This window comes from Lissotriton vulgaris, chromosome 11 (assembly GCF_964263255.1).
Source record: "Lissotriton vulgaris chromosome 11, aLisVul1.2, whole genome shotgun sequence".
In the NCBI taxonomy this organism is placed as follows: Eukaryota; Metazoa; Chordata; class Amphibia; order Caudata; family Salamandridae; genus Lissotriton; species Lissotriton vulgaris.
In genome coordinates, this window is record NC_141699.1 from 468,657,392 (window position 1) to 468,672,946 (window position 15,555).

Sequence of the window (15,555 nt, forward strand, 5' to 3'; positions counted from 1 at the left end):
CCACTGCAGAGCCCGCATCCGCCACCGGGCGTGATGCACCAGAAGGATGCAGGAAGCCATCAGCCCCAGCAGCCGCAGCGTCAACCTGACCGAAACCGGGGATAGCGGCTGAAAGATGGGAATCAAAGCCTGTATATCCCGGACCCGCCGTTCCGGAGGATAAACCCGAAACTGCGCCGAGTCCAGAACCGCTCCGATGAAAAGGAGCTTTTGAGAGGGACACAGGTGTGATTTCGGCACATCGATGGAGAACTCCAGGTCGTGCAAGAGGTCTGCCGTCAGCTGAAGGTGGTGGACGACTGTTTGGGGCGAGCCCGCCTTCAACAACCAGTCGTCTAGGTAGGGGAAGACTGAAACCCCTAACCTGCGCAGATGGGCTGCGACCACCGCCAACACCTTTGTGAACACCCGTGGGGCGCTGGTAAGGCCGAAGGGGAGCACGATAAACTGAAAGTGCTCCTGGCCTACCGTGAACCGCAGGTAACGCCGGTGGGCCGGCAGGACGGGGATGTGAAAATACGCATCCTGCAAGTCCAACGCTACCATCCAGTCTTGCGGGTCTAGAGCAGCCAAGACCTGAGCCAATGTCAACATCTTGAACTTCTCCTTCCGGAGGAAGCCGTTGACGTTCCGTAGATCCAAGATAGGACGTAGGCCCCCTTTGTCCTTCTTGGGCACCAGAAAGTAGTGGGAATAGCAACCACGCCCTACTTCTGGCCCAGGAACGCGCTCGATGGCCCCCTTGGCCAAGAGGGCCGTAACTTCCTCCTGCAGAAGTGTCAAGTGGTCCCCCGACACACGGTGGTTCTGCGGTGGCATGGCTGGAGGATTGGTCTTGAAGGGGAGGGAGTAGCCCCTTCGGACAAGTTGCAGCACCCACCTGTCCGATGTGATTGTGCGCCAGCGGGCGTGGTGATGGCGAACCCTGCCACCCACTGGCGTCACATGGGCCTGGAAGCACGGACTAGGAGGATTTGGAGGCAGATGCTGCGGGGGGAGGTGTGGCCTGACCCCGCCGTTGACCCCGACCGCCTCCACGGCGGTTTCCAGGGCCGCCACCGCGTTGAAAAGATTGTTGCGGCGCGTGGCTGGCAGCACGTGTGGGGACGCCCCTTCCTTGGCCACGAAAGGAGCGAAACGAACCCGTTTGCTGGCGCTGGGTCGAGAGACCCAAGAACTTGGCCGTGACCCTGGAGTCGTTGAAGCGTTCCAGCGCGTGGTCCGCCTTGTCACCAAACAGGCGACAGCCATCGAACGGCATGTCCATCAAGGCATTCTGGACATCTGCCGAAAAGTTGGCGGATCTCAGCCAGGCGTGGCGACGAATCGCCACCGTCGTGGACATCGCTCTGCCTAGCGAGTCGGTTGTATCAAGACCACACCGTATGGAATATTTCGCTGCATCTCGGCCCTCAGCCACAGCCTTGCCGAGTTTTGCCTGCACCTCCATGGGGCATTCTGGCAGCAGTTCCGCGACCGTATCCCACACAGAGTGGGTGTAGCGGCCCAAGAGGCAAGCGGTGTTGCAAGACCGCAGTCCCAAACTCAGGGACGAGAAGACCTTCTTGCCATACTGGTCATACCTCTTAGATTCCCGGTCGGGCGGGGCCGACGGGAATGCGGTCTGGGAGGTTGAGGCCAGGATCACCAGACTCTCGGGGGTGGGATGGGTGGACAGGAACTTGGGGTCGTCCGGACAAGGACGGTGGCGTCTGGCCACGTTCCGATCAACAGGCGAACCTGAAGCGGGCCTGGACCACGGGCCCAACAGAACGTCTGACAAGGCTTCGTTAAACGGCAGCAGTGGCTCCTGTGGGCATGACTGCGGTTTGAAGACCTCAGTGAGGATGTTAGGGCTCACGGCCGCGACGGGGAGCTCAAGGTGTAAGGCCTTGGCAGCCCTCATCAGCACCACTGAATAAGCAGGAGAGACAAAGCCAGGGTTAGGAGAGTCGTCCAGACCACTGGCATCCCCCAATTCACCTGTCCAGGCCACGTCATACTGGCACTCACGTGACAGAGGGTCCTCAGACCCCTCCCAACCTTCCCCGTACTCTTCATCATCTCCATATTTGGAGTCAACGATGTAGACCGGTTCCTCGGGGTTCACAGGCCCCATCGGTGTCGAGCCCGGCGTCGAGCGACGTCGGTCCGACTCCGCGTCTGGATTCGGGGAAGGTATGGGGACGGCGCCGCCCGGAGCCGGCGCCGGAGCCCTGGCGCCGGCCTAAGCCGGCACAGGAGAACCGGCGCCGCGCGGGGACGGCGTCGGGGGTAACCCCGATGGAATCGGCGCCGGAGCGGTCAGCAGACCAGCCGGCGTCGACCCCGAAGACCCTTGCGGCGCCGGGGTCGGCGCCGTCAACGGCACCGGGGCCGAAGCACCCGATGGCGTCGAGCCAGGGACACCCGAACCACTAGGGTCCTCAGACGGTAGCACTGGGCCCGAAGGCGCCGTAAGCCCCGTCGGAGAACTGAGCGCCCTCATGGCCATGAGGAACGCCTCAATCTCCTCAGGCGTCGCACCTTGCCCAGGGACCGGAGGGTATGGGGCAGGCCGCGCCGGCGACTCTCGCGGAGCCGCGGGGTTGGGGTCACCCGAACCCCCGGCCGCATCGCGCGAGCGTCGGGGGAGTCGGGGGTACGATGACGATGCCCTGACTTCTTGTGTTTCTTACCTGAAGAGCCTGACGAATGGTGACGACTTACGGAGCGCTCGGCGTGGCTCCGCGACCGCTCCCTCGAACGCCCTCTGGACCTCCGGCCGGACCGGGATCGCTCCCGACGCGGGGCCGACACCCGGAGCTCAAGTAGCTTGCGGGACCGCTCCCGTCTAGCCTTGTTAGTGAGAGCCCGGCAGTCGACGCAGGCGTCCACGTCGTGGTCGGGGCCCAGGCACCTGAGACAGAGTCGGTGATGGTCCGTGACCGACATCGTGCGGTCACAACCGTCACAATTCTTGAAACCGGGCATCCTACCAGGCACCAAAAGAGATTAGAAAGTTAACAAACTTGGTCAAAAGACCGGAGTACTGCTCTTCGGATCTGCGCTTACTGGCGCGGAAAAAAGAAGAACTGACGTCAGCGCGCGGAGGCGGCGTCTATATACTCCAGCGACGTCATCACGGCGCACGACGCCGACGACGGACACGAAGCCGCAGGGGACGCCTGCAGACGACGCCTACCGAAGCGCAGGGGTACTGCTACGCAAAAGTTTCCGGATCCAGACTGACGCCTGGGGATATTCTAAGGTAAGGAATCTAACACGAACGTGTTTCTTTCAGATAAACATATTCTCAGCCAGGCATGGCGTTGCAAGGCCACGGGATGTTGAAATCGCTCTGCCCAGCGAGTCGGTCGTGTTGAGACCATACCGTATAGTGAACTTTGCTATATTTCTCCCATCAGCAATAGCCTGGGTAAGTATGGCTCGGGACTCCTCCGAGACCATAGGCAGCACTTGTGCAACCCCGTCCCATATTGTAATGGAATAATGGCCTAATAAGTGTGCAGTGTTCACCGATAACCGTGCTAAGCTGGCAGAAGAGCACATTCTCTTGCCAAAGTTAACCAGCCTCTTGGATTCCCAATCCAATTGAGTAGTAGGAAACAAGCCAGGACTAATTCTGGATATGGAGGCTTGGACCACCAAGCTATCTGGAGTGTGGTGCGAAGTAAGGCAACTGGGGTCCCCAGAAGCAGGCTACATGAAATTGTCATATGCACAGGAGCCCCCGTGCTGGGCTTCGACCAGAACCAGAGTAGGACATCTGTAAGGACTTCATTTAAGAGGAGTAGGGTTCACAAAGGATTGCTCCCAGCTGAAGCATCTCAGTCAAGATGTTCGCATTGATTGCCATTGTGAGAAACTGACCGTCCAAGACCTCAGCCGGCCTACGCACCACCTTTGCAAAAGAGGCTCTCTCCTTCATAGCCACAGTAGGAGCAGAGACCAGGCCAGTGCCAGATGATGTGACTAACCCACTGGCCTCCACCAGTTCCTCATACCAGTTGTCTGTTCCTTATCTGGGTGCTGGTAACCATAACGGTCCATAGACCACATCTATTTGTCCCCCTCTCCAGGCCTAGCAAACAAATAAGACATTAGCTGTGCTCTGGGAAACTAAATCCGTCCGGTATCAGAATCTGCATTAGACAATGTACATTTGGCTCTGTGTCGGAGTCGTTATTAACAATGGTGTGGTGCTGCCCAGGGATGACAAAACTGGACTGGATGGCGAGGAAGGTCTCTTTCACAGGTAACTCTACTCCAGATCCAGCACAGGTTCCATGGAGCCCAACATACACCAAAGGCAAGCTCACTGGTGTGGCCCAGTAGGTGTCTATGGGGCGCAAAAAGTGCTCCACCAGGACCGAGCCACCAAAATATGAGGCAAATGGCTTCACAACTCCTTCAGCTAGGCGGGGGTTGCTCTGGCAAAATTGAGGAAGGATGGAGCAGGTCCGGAGTCAGGTTCGGCCTACTTGCGGGGCCTGACGTGCTGACAAGCCTGCATCTCAGCAGAAGCCTTCTCCTACTTCTTATATTTGTGAGACTTACCCAACGATTCTGAGTGCAACGAAGACCGTTGGGAAGGGCTCACGAGAAGTCCTAGGACCTTTCACATGATCGGGACCTTGAGATTGCAAGAGTAGACTGACATCAGGTGGCAAGGAGCTTGAGGGAGCGCTCCCGCAGCGCACAGGGATGCATGGTGCGGCAGTCCTTGCAGGTACTTGAGTTGTGGAACCACTCCAAGCACCACAAACACACCGAGTGGGAATCTCTCACCAGCATTTTGTTTGCGATGGGCCTCACATGGTTTGAAACCGGCTTGTTTCGAGGGTCTCATATCATCACACCAGGAGAAAAGTTTATCAAAAAAGTTCAACAAGGGAGCGTGGCTTGGACGGCGGTGGTAATGGCCGCCTAACCTATTCCCTGCCGCATAGGAGAAGCGCCTTATGCCACCATAGGAGAGATCCACCTTAGTCACAGGGCAAAAATCGCTGGACTCGGACTTCTGAACCCTAGAGGCACACTCAGTGGGTGATGGCGACCTGATTTATGGGCGGGAAGTGCCTCTACTGACTCCCGCATCTCAGCGCTCATCGGCCCATGTACATCAGTGGAGGAGCTCCAGAGCTGCTTCCCGAGACCTGCCCGCCTCCTCAAAATGAGCCGCAAAAGCCACAGACAAACACAGAGGTGAGCCACTAAACACTATAGCCCGCCACATACCTGTCACCAGTGTCCCGGTGCCTAATTTCACTGATCCTTAGAACTCTAAGCGACCCTCGTGTCTCGGCCGTGTCTGACCCTAAAATGGAGGCCCGCTTCACCCGGCTCTACTCCTAGTCACATTTAAGGCCTCCATCGAGTGACTCTGCCATCCCCGGCCTCACCACCAGCTACACAGCCCATGAAGAGGTTTTTTACTGGAGCGACCCTCGCCAAATGAGTGTTTTCTGGCGCCCATACCCTGCACTAGTCAGTCCTCCAGAGGAGCCTTGCCTGACCTCAAAATGGCGGCGGCTGGGACATCATTTCGGTGCGAAGCTCCCTGAAGATACGATAAGAGCCCACCTAGCATGCCTAAGTACTCCGGGGAGACATATCTTGTGTCACCAAGGATTCCTATAATGGCATTGAATGCACCAGGGGCCACAGGATGCACGTCAAACCGTCAATGCTGCTAAGCTAATACATGCACTGCCATCTCGAGCCAAGACCCTGCAGCACTGTCTCAGAGATACCAGCCGCTCCTGCACTCTCCAAGTTTTGCTGAGTGTCCATTCTGACGCCAAACCACATTTCGCCCAGCACCCTACTGTCCCAGGGCACTCGGGGGAATACTGAGTGTCGCCAAGACACCAAGACACCAAGTCGCCAAAACGCCAAGGCACCAAGTGTTGCCGCACCTGCTCGCTCCAGAATTGCAGAGTGCCCTTTCTCCCGCCAAAACACATTTTGCCCAGTGCCCTACTGCCCCAGGGCACTAGGGGGAATCCTGAGTATCGCCAAGACTCGCAAACTTGCTCCAAGAGGTGGTAAGAAGATCAGCACCATTGCACTACGCCAATTGTGCAAATAGCAGTGGAGAAAGTGAGAGACTCACGCTAATTCTTGCGGCACGCAGTAGCGATATACTCCTAGGCGACGAAAACCGGGTGGTGCCCACCCTACACCCAGCTCACGTCACCCGAGTCAGAGCCTGCACTCGGCCTCTACTTCAACCTACCTGCCTCCACTGGAACTGGCCCTGCTGTCAAGCTGGAGGATCTCCGCCTCACCGCTAGCCCATTAAAGAAACCCAACAAAATGGCAGAGAGAGAAGACAAGAAGAACAACAAGAAAGTGAGGCCGGAATCGTCCTGGACTCACCCATCAAGGCAAGAGCGGACCTCAACAGCACCCTGGATATGATCCTCAAAAAACTGGCGGAGGTGCACGATCTCGCAAAATCGACGAAGAGCAATACGGATACCATGCAGCTTGAACTTACGGCGATAAGGGCGGACATGAACTCTGTCCACAAGAGCTTAGACGAGGCAGAGCAAAGAATAAGTGTCGTTGAAGACAAAACCAACCTCTCGGCCAAAACTATTTTCCAGCTTCAAAGATCGACCGACTCCCTCAGACGCCAGAATGCAGAATTGGAAGATAGAAATAGGAGGGGTAATGTTCGCATCTTTGGAGTTTCAGAGAATGCGGAGAAGGATGCTGATTCCTGCGTAGCTTTCTTGGAGGCCTGGATCCCTTCGGTGACAGATATTTCGTTCAACCATGAGTTTGAGCTTGACCGAGCTCACAGAGTTTCAACCTTCATCCCTCTTGGGTACAAAGGCCCTCGACCACTGATCTGAAACCACTGCGTTTCCAGCACACTGAAGCCATCTTGCAATTCGCTAGGCACAACCACTCCGTCACCTGGGGAGGCCACAAAATCACCTTCACTCAAGACTACTCGAAAGACACGATGGAGGTCAGGAAAGGTTTTCTAGTCCAAAGGGAAAAGCTAAGATCAAAAGGTATACAGTTCTCCTTTGCAGGCCCGGTAAAATTAAAATCATCACCAACGGCAGACCCCGCTTCTTCTCCAAGCCTAATGAGCTAGCGCAGTTTCTGGAAAACTCACCTATGCAAGCAATGGACTCATCTAACATCGCATCTAATCAAAGAAAGACAGAAATTCATGAAGATGAAAACTTGAACACTGGGCAAGGTTGAGCTGTCCAGCGATTCTCTTTGAACTACAATCACTCCTTGTTTGCCCATTTTCCCATGTCACCTACATAGGCCCACATATGTCTGCTTGCCTGCCTTCCAAATGTAAGTTCATGTTTATGATACATTAGCTGCTTCCCAGCATCCAAAGTGACCCTCGCCGTCAGGTAGGACCGAATTTTACCTACTTTTGGGCCCCATGCTAAGTCTTCAGACTGCTCCTTCTTGCTACTTGGGGAACCGGAAGATCCATGTTCAAAGACTTACCTAATGACTCTATTGTTATATGCGCTCTGAAATTGAGACATTCACACCTGTGACTCTTGCATAGTCACTGGGCTCTGCTGTTCTTCCCATAATGTTATAGTCCTGTAAAGTGTTAAACTTGTAGTTGTGACTAGCTCTTGCCTGTACAGGCACTTTACCAATGGCTTAGATTAGCTTAGGATTTGCTCTGCTAAAAAATATTAGCTAGATTTAATGATTTCTCCTGTTAGGGTGACCCCTGTTACTTGGGGGAGCCGGAAAGTCCATGTTGAAAGACTTGCCTAAAGACACTATTGTTAGTTCGGCTCTGAAGTAACATATTAACACCTGTGGCTCTGGCATAGTCATTATGCTCTGCTGTTCTTCCAATGGTTTTATAGTCCTGTATAATGTTACACTTGTAGATCCAACCCGTTCTTGCCTCTATAGGCACTTTACCAATAGCTTGGAATACCTTGGTTATGCTCGGTTACAAATTACTAGCTAGATATTACGATTTCTCCTATTATGATGACATCTTAGACTCCTCCTACGTCGAGCTTGGACGGTACTGCAGTCGCTGCTCCTACACTCTAGTTATAAGGGGGGGGGGGGAAGAGGGGAGGGGGAGGGTTGGGGGGGATGATGGGGTGGGTAGAGGGAGGGGGATGGGGAGGAGGGGGGGAGAAGATTCTTGGATTGTTTCAGTATGCCTTTTGTACTCTTGTTTTGCTTTTTGTGGTGTCCTTTTATTTGCAACAGTACAGATCTCTAACAAACAGAAATGCGTATGGTTGATTGTCTGCCACATGCTCTTCAGCCCTTTTCTGACCTACACAAACATTACAGCCGTGCCAAGCCAGCTATCGAAGGCAAATATGCGGTAACTTTTAACTCAGTAGGTTTATCAATCCACAGGCGACTCACTGCAGCCTCATGACCCACAACATGTCTATATCGGAAGGCCTTAAGATTGTCTCCCTAAACGTCAAAGGGCTTAATCACCCGGTTAAACGGAGGAAAGTCCTAGAATATTTAGCCAAATCCAAGGGCGACATTTTCCTTCTCCAGGAGACCAAATTGTCTAACGAGGACGCTAAATTTATCAAAAAACACTGGATTTCACACACTTTATGCTCCTCATCAGTACACAAAAAGAGAGAGGTCCTTACCCTTATTGTAAAAAAATCCAATATTTCTTTAGTATCACACACTCAGGAAACCGATGGCAGATTAGTCATGGCTCACCTTCTAAAGAACGATGATCACATCCACGTTCTGAATATTTATGGCCCGAATGGAGATGATCCGATCTTTTGGGACTCACTCTCCTCCATTCTCGAAAAAATACCTCAAGATGAACTATTTATAGTTGGGGGGGGACTTCAACTTGGCCCTAGACCCAGTAATTGATCGCCAATCAAATTGCACCTACCACCCCACCCGATCACACAACAGTTTAAAACGCCTCTGCTCCAAATTTGACCTACAAGACTCGTGGCGCCTGAAACACCCTGACGGTCGTGATTACACGTTCTACTTGACTCCCCATAACTCCTACTCCAGGATCGATTATATCCTTATCAATAGTCCTTTCACCCACCTTGAGGAAACCAATATTGCCCCCAAACTGGTCTCAGACCACTCCAGCATCCAAACTAAACTAGTAGGCTCCAGATCTATCCTTCCCCCGAAGAGATGTCGCTTCAATTATGATATTTTTACGGAACCAGAAAACAAGAAAAAAATTGAAGCAGCCAAACAAGACTACCTTGCCTTGAACGATATTCCGGGCTCGGACATTGCGAATGTTTGGGACGCACTTAAAGCAACTATAAGAGTGGTGATTATTGGTATTCGGGCACAAACTAGCAAGACGCTAAACTTAAAGCTTGTTGCTTTAGAAAGAGACATTAAGAATCTGGAACTAGCTCACGCTGCGGACCTCCACAATACTTCGATTCTAAATGACCTTACTAAAAAGAAATAAGAGTATAACGCGATTCTTAGTAGGAGAGCGAGGGTCTGGGTTAATAAATTCAAGTCCTTGATGATATGTGAAGGTAACAAAGCAGGGAAGTTACTGGCATCCTATTTAAAACATAATAGGCAATTCAACATTGCCTCAATCAAAGATCAAAATAGCACTGTCCAAACTAAACAAAACCTCATTCTCCACACCTTCAAGTCCTTTTACGAGGATCTTTACAAAAATAAATTAGACTTCGACTCTCAAGCGTGCTCCAACTACTTTAACTCCTTAGGCCTTCCAAAACTCAATGTCGCTGATAACTTGTCGTTGAACTCCCCGCTCACCCTACAAGAAGTCTCGGCTTCCATTAAAACCCTCAAACGCAATAAGGCACCAGGCACCAACGGCTTCTCAGCCGGTTTTTGCAAAGAACTCGGGTCTTCATTAAGCCCAACCCTACTAAAATTGTTCCAGTCTTTTGCGTCAAAAAAAGGGGTAACAAAATCAATGAGTGAGGCCACCATTATTATTATACCCAAAGTGGGGAAGGACCAGCTACTGACAAAAAACTATAGACCTATATCATTGATAAATTTGGACTGCAAGATCTACGCCAAAATCCTAGCGGCCAGACTGAACTCACTCCTCCCTAAATTAATCAGTACATCACAGGTTAGGTTCCTAAAACATTGCATGTCTAACGACAACACAAGACTCCTCTGCCATATTATAGAAAAAGCCAAGGCGTTTGATGCTCCCTCCGTAGCTATTACCCTGGACACGGAGAAAGCGTTTGATAGAGTATCTTGGCTCTTTCTTAAACATTGTATGTCCACCTTCAACCTAGGTAACACCTTGATAGACATGGTTATGGCCTTATATCTCTCCCCATCCGCTCGCAATGCCATAAATGGCTCACTGTCGGATCCATTCGACCTGGAACAAGGGACCAGACCGGGCTGCCCCCTCTCCCCGTCACTCTTCCCCCTTGCAATGACATTAAAAAGAACGACAACATTAAAGGAGTACGTTTTGGAGATACCCGCGTTAAACTAGCCGCAAATGCGGATGACATCCTGATAGTATCTGAATCCCCGGAGCCCTCCATCGCCGCCTTGATGTCCACCATTGAATCATACTCCACCCATTCAGGGTATAAACTCAACCGGGCGAAATCGGAGGTCGAGCCTCTGAACAGCCTAACCACTAAAGACATGATGGGGAATTCTGGGCTCTGCTTGCAATCAGGATTTGTCAAGTACCTGGGGCTAGAATTTTGGGACTCCCTTATGGAAACTCTTCAACAAAATGAGAAGACTACCTTAACTAAAATAAAAAACCTGCTTTAAGGATGGTCCCCTCGCTTCATCATGTGGTGGGGCAGAGTATTGACCATCAAAATGATGATCTCCTCCCTGGTGAACTATCTTATTTCAATGTTTCCCCTAACAATCACCCAAGATTTCTTCAACAAAATAGACCAAACTCTCGCCAACTTCTTATGGAAAGGGAAAAAAGCGAGGATCAGCATTAAAAAATTAAGATTAGACAAGTCATTAGGAGGGGTCAACCTACCGGACTTCAGGCGCTATGAGACCGCTTTCCTAGCGAGACAAGGTGCCCACTGGCTAGCCCCCGAGGAGAACTACACCCCGGTTTGGCTTGAAGTCGAACAAGCGATCCTAAACGGAATCATCCCAGCTGCTTCCCTGTCACTCAATCTAAACAGGTTATCCTACTCGAAATCAATCTTTCGTAACACCAAAGCAGCACTTCTTAAAATCGAAAAATTTCTAGATCATAGCATTAGCCGCTCAGGTTGAGAGTCTTTATGGTATAGTCAATCCATAGTATAAAAGGACAAACCTCTGCAGAACTCGCAGTGGGTTAAGAAAGGCATAATTTTCCCTCACCAACTATTTGAGGGGTCATACACTATCCCGTTCAGAGACCTACAAATAACGTATAGTCTTGCGCCTCTTGAGTTCTACACCTTCTTAAATATAAAAACTGCACTCTCTAAAGCGAAACTCTCTCTAACACCACGCTCCCTCCCATCTTACCTCAGTAGGTTAAACAGACTAGGACATCAAGTGTCCCATCTCTACAAACGTATTCGCCCCCAACAGACCAACCTCACCACACCACTCACACAGTTCTGGACTGAAATGTCATCTAGACCAATTTCGGAAGCAGACTGGACCAATACCTGGGAGTCTTGCATGCGACACACAATTAGCCCGACTTTATCCCAGACCAAATATTGGTTCCTCCACAAAACCTTCTGGACTCCGGCGCGTCTCTATGCTCATAACATCACCCAAGACGCCTTCTGCTGGAACTGTAAGCGGGCGGAAGGCGACCTAGCACACATTATTTTGCATTGCGACTTTATAACCCCCTTCTGGGACAAGATATTTGACTTTGTCAGTAAACTTTTCCCCATCTCCCCGTCCAGAGAACTGCCGTACCTAGCCTTCGGATTCACTCTAGAGCCCTGTGAGAAGGTGGCCTGATATGCAGTGCTCACTATTCTAGTGAACACTATGTATCAGTCCAGCAACCCTTATTGATGATTGGTTGTAAGTCAACCTTATAGACCAGCTATCCTAGTAGCGTGGATACGAGCAGTCTAAGGCTAAATACTCGAGAGGGCGTGTTAAGCCAGCTGTTTACCACACATATACCCCTTGAATACCCAGTGAAAGGACACCACACAAGTGTTATGAAAATAAACAGTTATTTATTAAGAATCACAACAGCCCTGTACTCTTTATGAGGACAGGGTACTAAGCACAAACCAAAACTCTTACAAAAATACTTAAGTTAGCACAGTATATACAAATGCCCGAGGGGCACGGAAAACCATATACTCAGAAAGTGGAATGCGAAATTACTAGCAGGTAAGTACAGTACTAATAGGCTTTGGAATCGCTAGATCTTGACTATAGAATCTTCAGATTACTTCTAGGAGACCCAGGGGACTCGGGTGCAGAGTGTGCACTCTCACGCGTGATGCGGGACAAAGTCTATGGTAGCTAGTAAAGACAAAGTTAGTGTTCTCGGGCGAACCCGACCTGGTAGGAGGAAAACGAAAGTGGATTCTGACCCTTGGATAGTGAGGCTATGCTGGGGCACCGAAATGCCGAAGTTACCTAGCCCAGGGGCTGCAGCTGCATAGGTCTCAAAAGACGTCGGGAATCCTCGTAGATGGACCAGGAGCCTGGAAGAAAGAAGTTGCTGGCAGGCGACCAGTGAAGAAAGTTCGGTGGATCCAAGCCTGGATCGATAGAAGATGACACCTGAAAGCAGAGGGGACCAAGTTCGTGACTACTAGCCAGTAGTCAGGTGGCACCAGGAGGGCACCGGATGGTAGTCACCTCGACTAGGTGAGTGGGTGACGCTGTGCTCGCAGATCTCACGGACCAGGAGGCGTTGTCGGCGACCAGGATGGAGGAGCGAGCTGTCCCACGATGGATGAAGCTGTCGGCGTCGCTGGACCCAGGATTGGGCAACAAAGCCTTGGCAAATTCAAGCCCACGCGGTGGACCTGAAATGGCGTCTGGAGTGGACCATGAGGGTCCGGGGTGCCTCTCTTGAAGAAGGAAGCAAGGGCCAGTCTGGAGCAACCAGACCAGCAGCAGTGATGTCGTCGGGCGTCGTGTAGAAGGCCACAAGCCAGCCGGCTAGTAGCCACACAGCGCGGTGAGCACGCAAAAGCAGAAGGGCCCCACGCAGATCGTGGAGATGCTGGAGGGCTGATCTTCGGTGCTGGAGCTGCTCAGGGTTGGGGCTTCTCGGACCCCAAAGCACTCACCAGTGGGAGACTCGGTGGGCTTGTTGCAAAGAAGTCGTGCAGTCTTGGCGATCGTCGGTCCCTCGAGGTCTCGTCGCACTCACAGTTCTCAGCTTTGCTGTAGAGGTGAGTAGAGGTCAGAGGTGCCAGGGAAGCCGGGTCTCGTCGAGCTGGGTCGTCGGATTCGTGAAGAAGGACTTGCAGCAGACCGCAGTGTTCTTAGGATGGTGCCCGCTTGATGCAGGGTGACTACTCCTTAGCCACAAGGGAGAATCTTGAAGAAGAAATCTTGATGTCCTTTCGCAGAAAGTCGTGTCTTGATTCCAAAGATGATCTAATTTGAACAGGGGGCCCGCTCCTATCTTTATACTAAAAAAGGGGGCTGACCCGGTGACTAAGTCCTGCCTATGGGTGGGACCAGGAAGGGGGTGGTTACACCCCTCTCCCCTGCCGGACTTTCCCCAGGCCAGGGGCTGGTGTGCCCCTGGAACTGGTTCTGACTGGCCTATGCGTAGTGAGCACCGGGGTGCCACTCAGCAGTCACCTTCCTGTAAAGCCCTGCCTACCCAGGATACACAAAACCCTGTCTGGGATGGTGCTAGCACCGCCCCTGACAGGAAACCCTTTGTCCAGGCTCTCCTCGCTGGAAGGACTCCCAGCAGCAGGAGGTCAGACTCGTGTCTGTGGTGGCAGCATCCATTTTGTGGAGCTGAGGCTTTGCTTAACTTTAACCGGGGTTCACAGTTACATACATGTCGTGTCCCTCTAGAAGGGTGGAATGCTAACCCCGTCGCCAGAATTGGCGAGGGGTTAGTATTCCAATTCGTATGACACCTTACTCAACATGTTTTGATAAAGCAATACCAAAGATAGCATTTAGCCGCAAGGATTATAATGCACTTAAGAGTATATGGTATGCGATATCATGGAACAGCTATTAGGACTTGGTTCCGCAAGCTGCAGACAGGCTCAGCTCATGCCAGAGCACCATCTCACACGATTCCAAGCACTCTGCCTTCAGGATTGTTAAGGCCTGCCATAGGAGTGACTGATAGGAATCTGTGTGTCCATTTTAGGGTTAGATATAGGTATACTATATCTACAGCAAAGGGTGATTACACGACTTTGCCCCAGCTGTCAGGCAGCCAGTTGTGTCAAATTTAGGAGGCCAGCCAGGGGTGGCATAATACATGCTGCAGCCCCTGGCAGCCCTGGGTACACCCATGCCCTGAGTTACAGGGTCTGATAGGGTGGCCCAGTACCAATTGGAAATGCACCTAGGGTACATGGAATCCATTTTAAAGAGAGAGCAGTAGGCCTGGGGTCCTGATTGGCAGGGTCCCAGGTCGCCTATGTCAAAAACCAGCTAAAACACAGGGCAAAAAGTTGGGGGCAACCATAGTCAGGATGTACCTTCCTACAAGCCCTCCCTCCACACCGACGACAGGGCACTACTTGATCTCATGCTCACTGCAGCTGTTAAAATTGTCCTTAGTAATTGGAAGGACTCTAGCAAAGCTACCTTTGCTTGCTGGCTCAACTGGATAATTAGCCTCAGGGGTACGGATAACATAGCCCTCCAACAATCACCTTGGCGCCACCCCCTATGAGAAGGATGTGGTCTACCCTTGACAGTTATTTCACCACCCATAAACAACCTTAGGTATTCTCTCCCCCCCGAAGCTCGAATCCTGTTCGGACACCACCTCAACCCGACAGTGTGGAATTACCCTGTTAGATTATTGCACTCTGGAATCCTATAATCTACCGGATAAGCCGACTAATGATGTATGATTTATTGTGTAACCTACTGTACATTACGTTTTACCCCTCTCGCACTATTGTACTGTACTTCTGTAATAATGTATGTCTTTAAGTCTGTACTACTTGTATTTTATTTTATTTTACTGAAGCATCCAATAAAAATGTATTTGAGTTAAAAAAAAAGTTCAACAAAACATCGAAAAAAGACAGCCAAAAAGTGCCTGAGGGGTAACTTAGACTATCTGTGCCTGAGGGGTAACTTAGACTATCTGGCGTGGAAAGGTAAGAAGAGACGTCAGCGCCCCTAGGTAGCACCAATATAGGCATCTCAAACGCCTCTTCCAGCATGGGTGATGCCAACGTTGAGCCAAATGTCGCCACCTACTGGGGTGCAGGGGTACTGCTCGAAAATCTTTCGGATCCAGTCTGATGGCAGGCGATATTCTAACAAAAGGAAGCTTCAGCTATAAGTCTCTATCAGATGTTTCTTTTAATTTGAAAGGGTCTAGAATTTTTGCAGGCTTGTTTCCATAGTATTTGCTAATGCGAG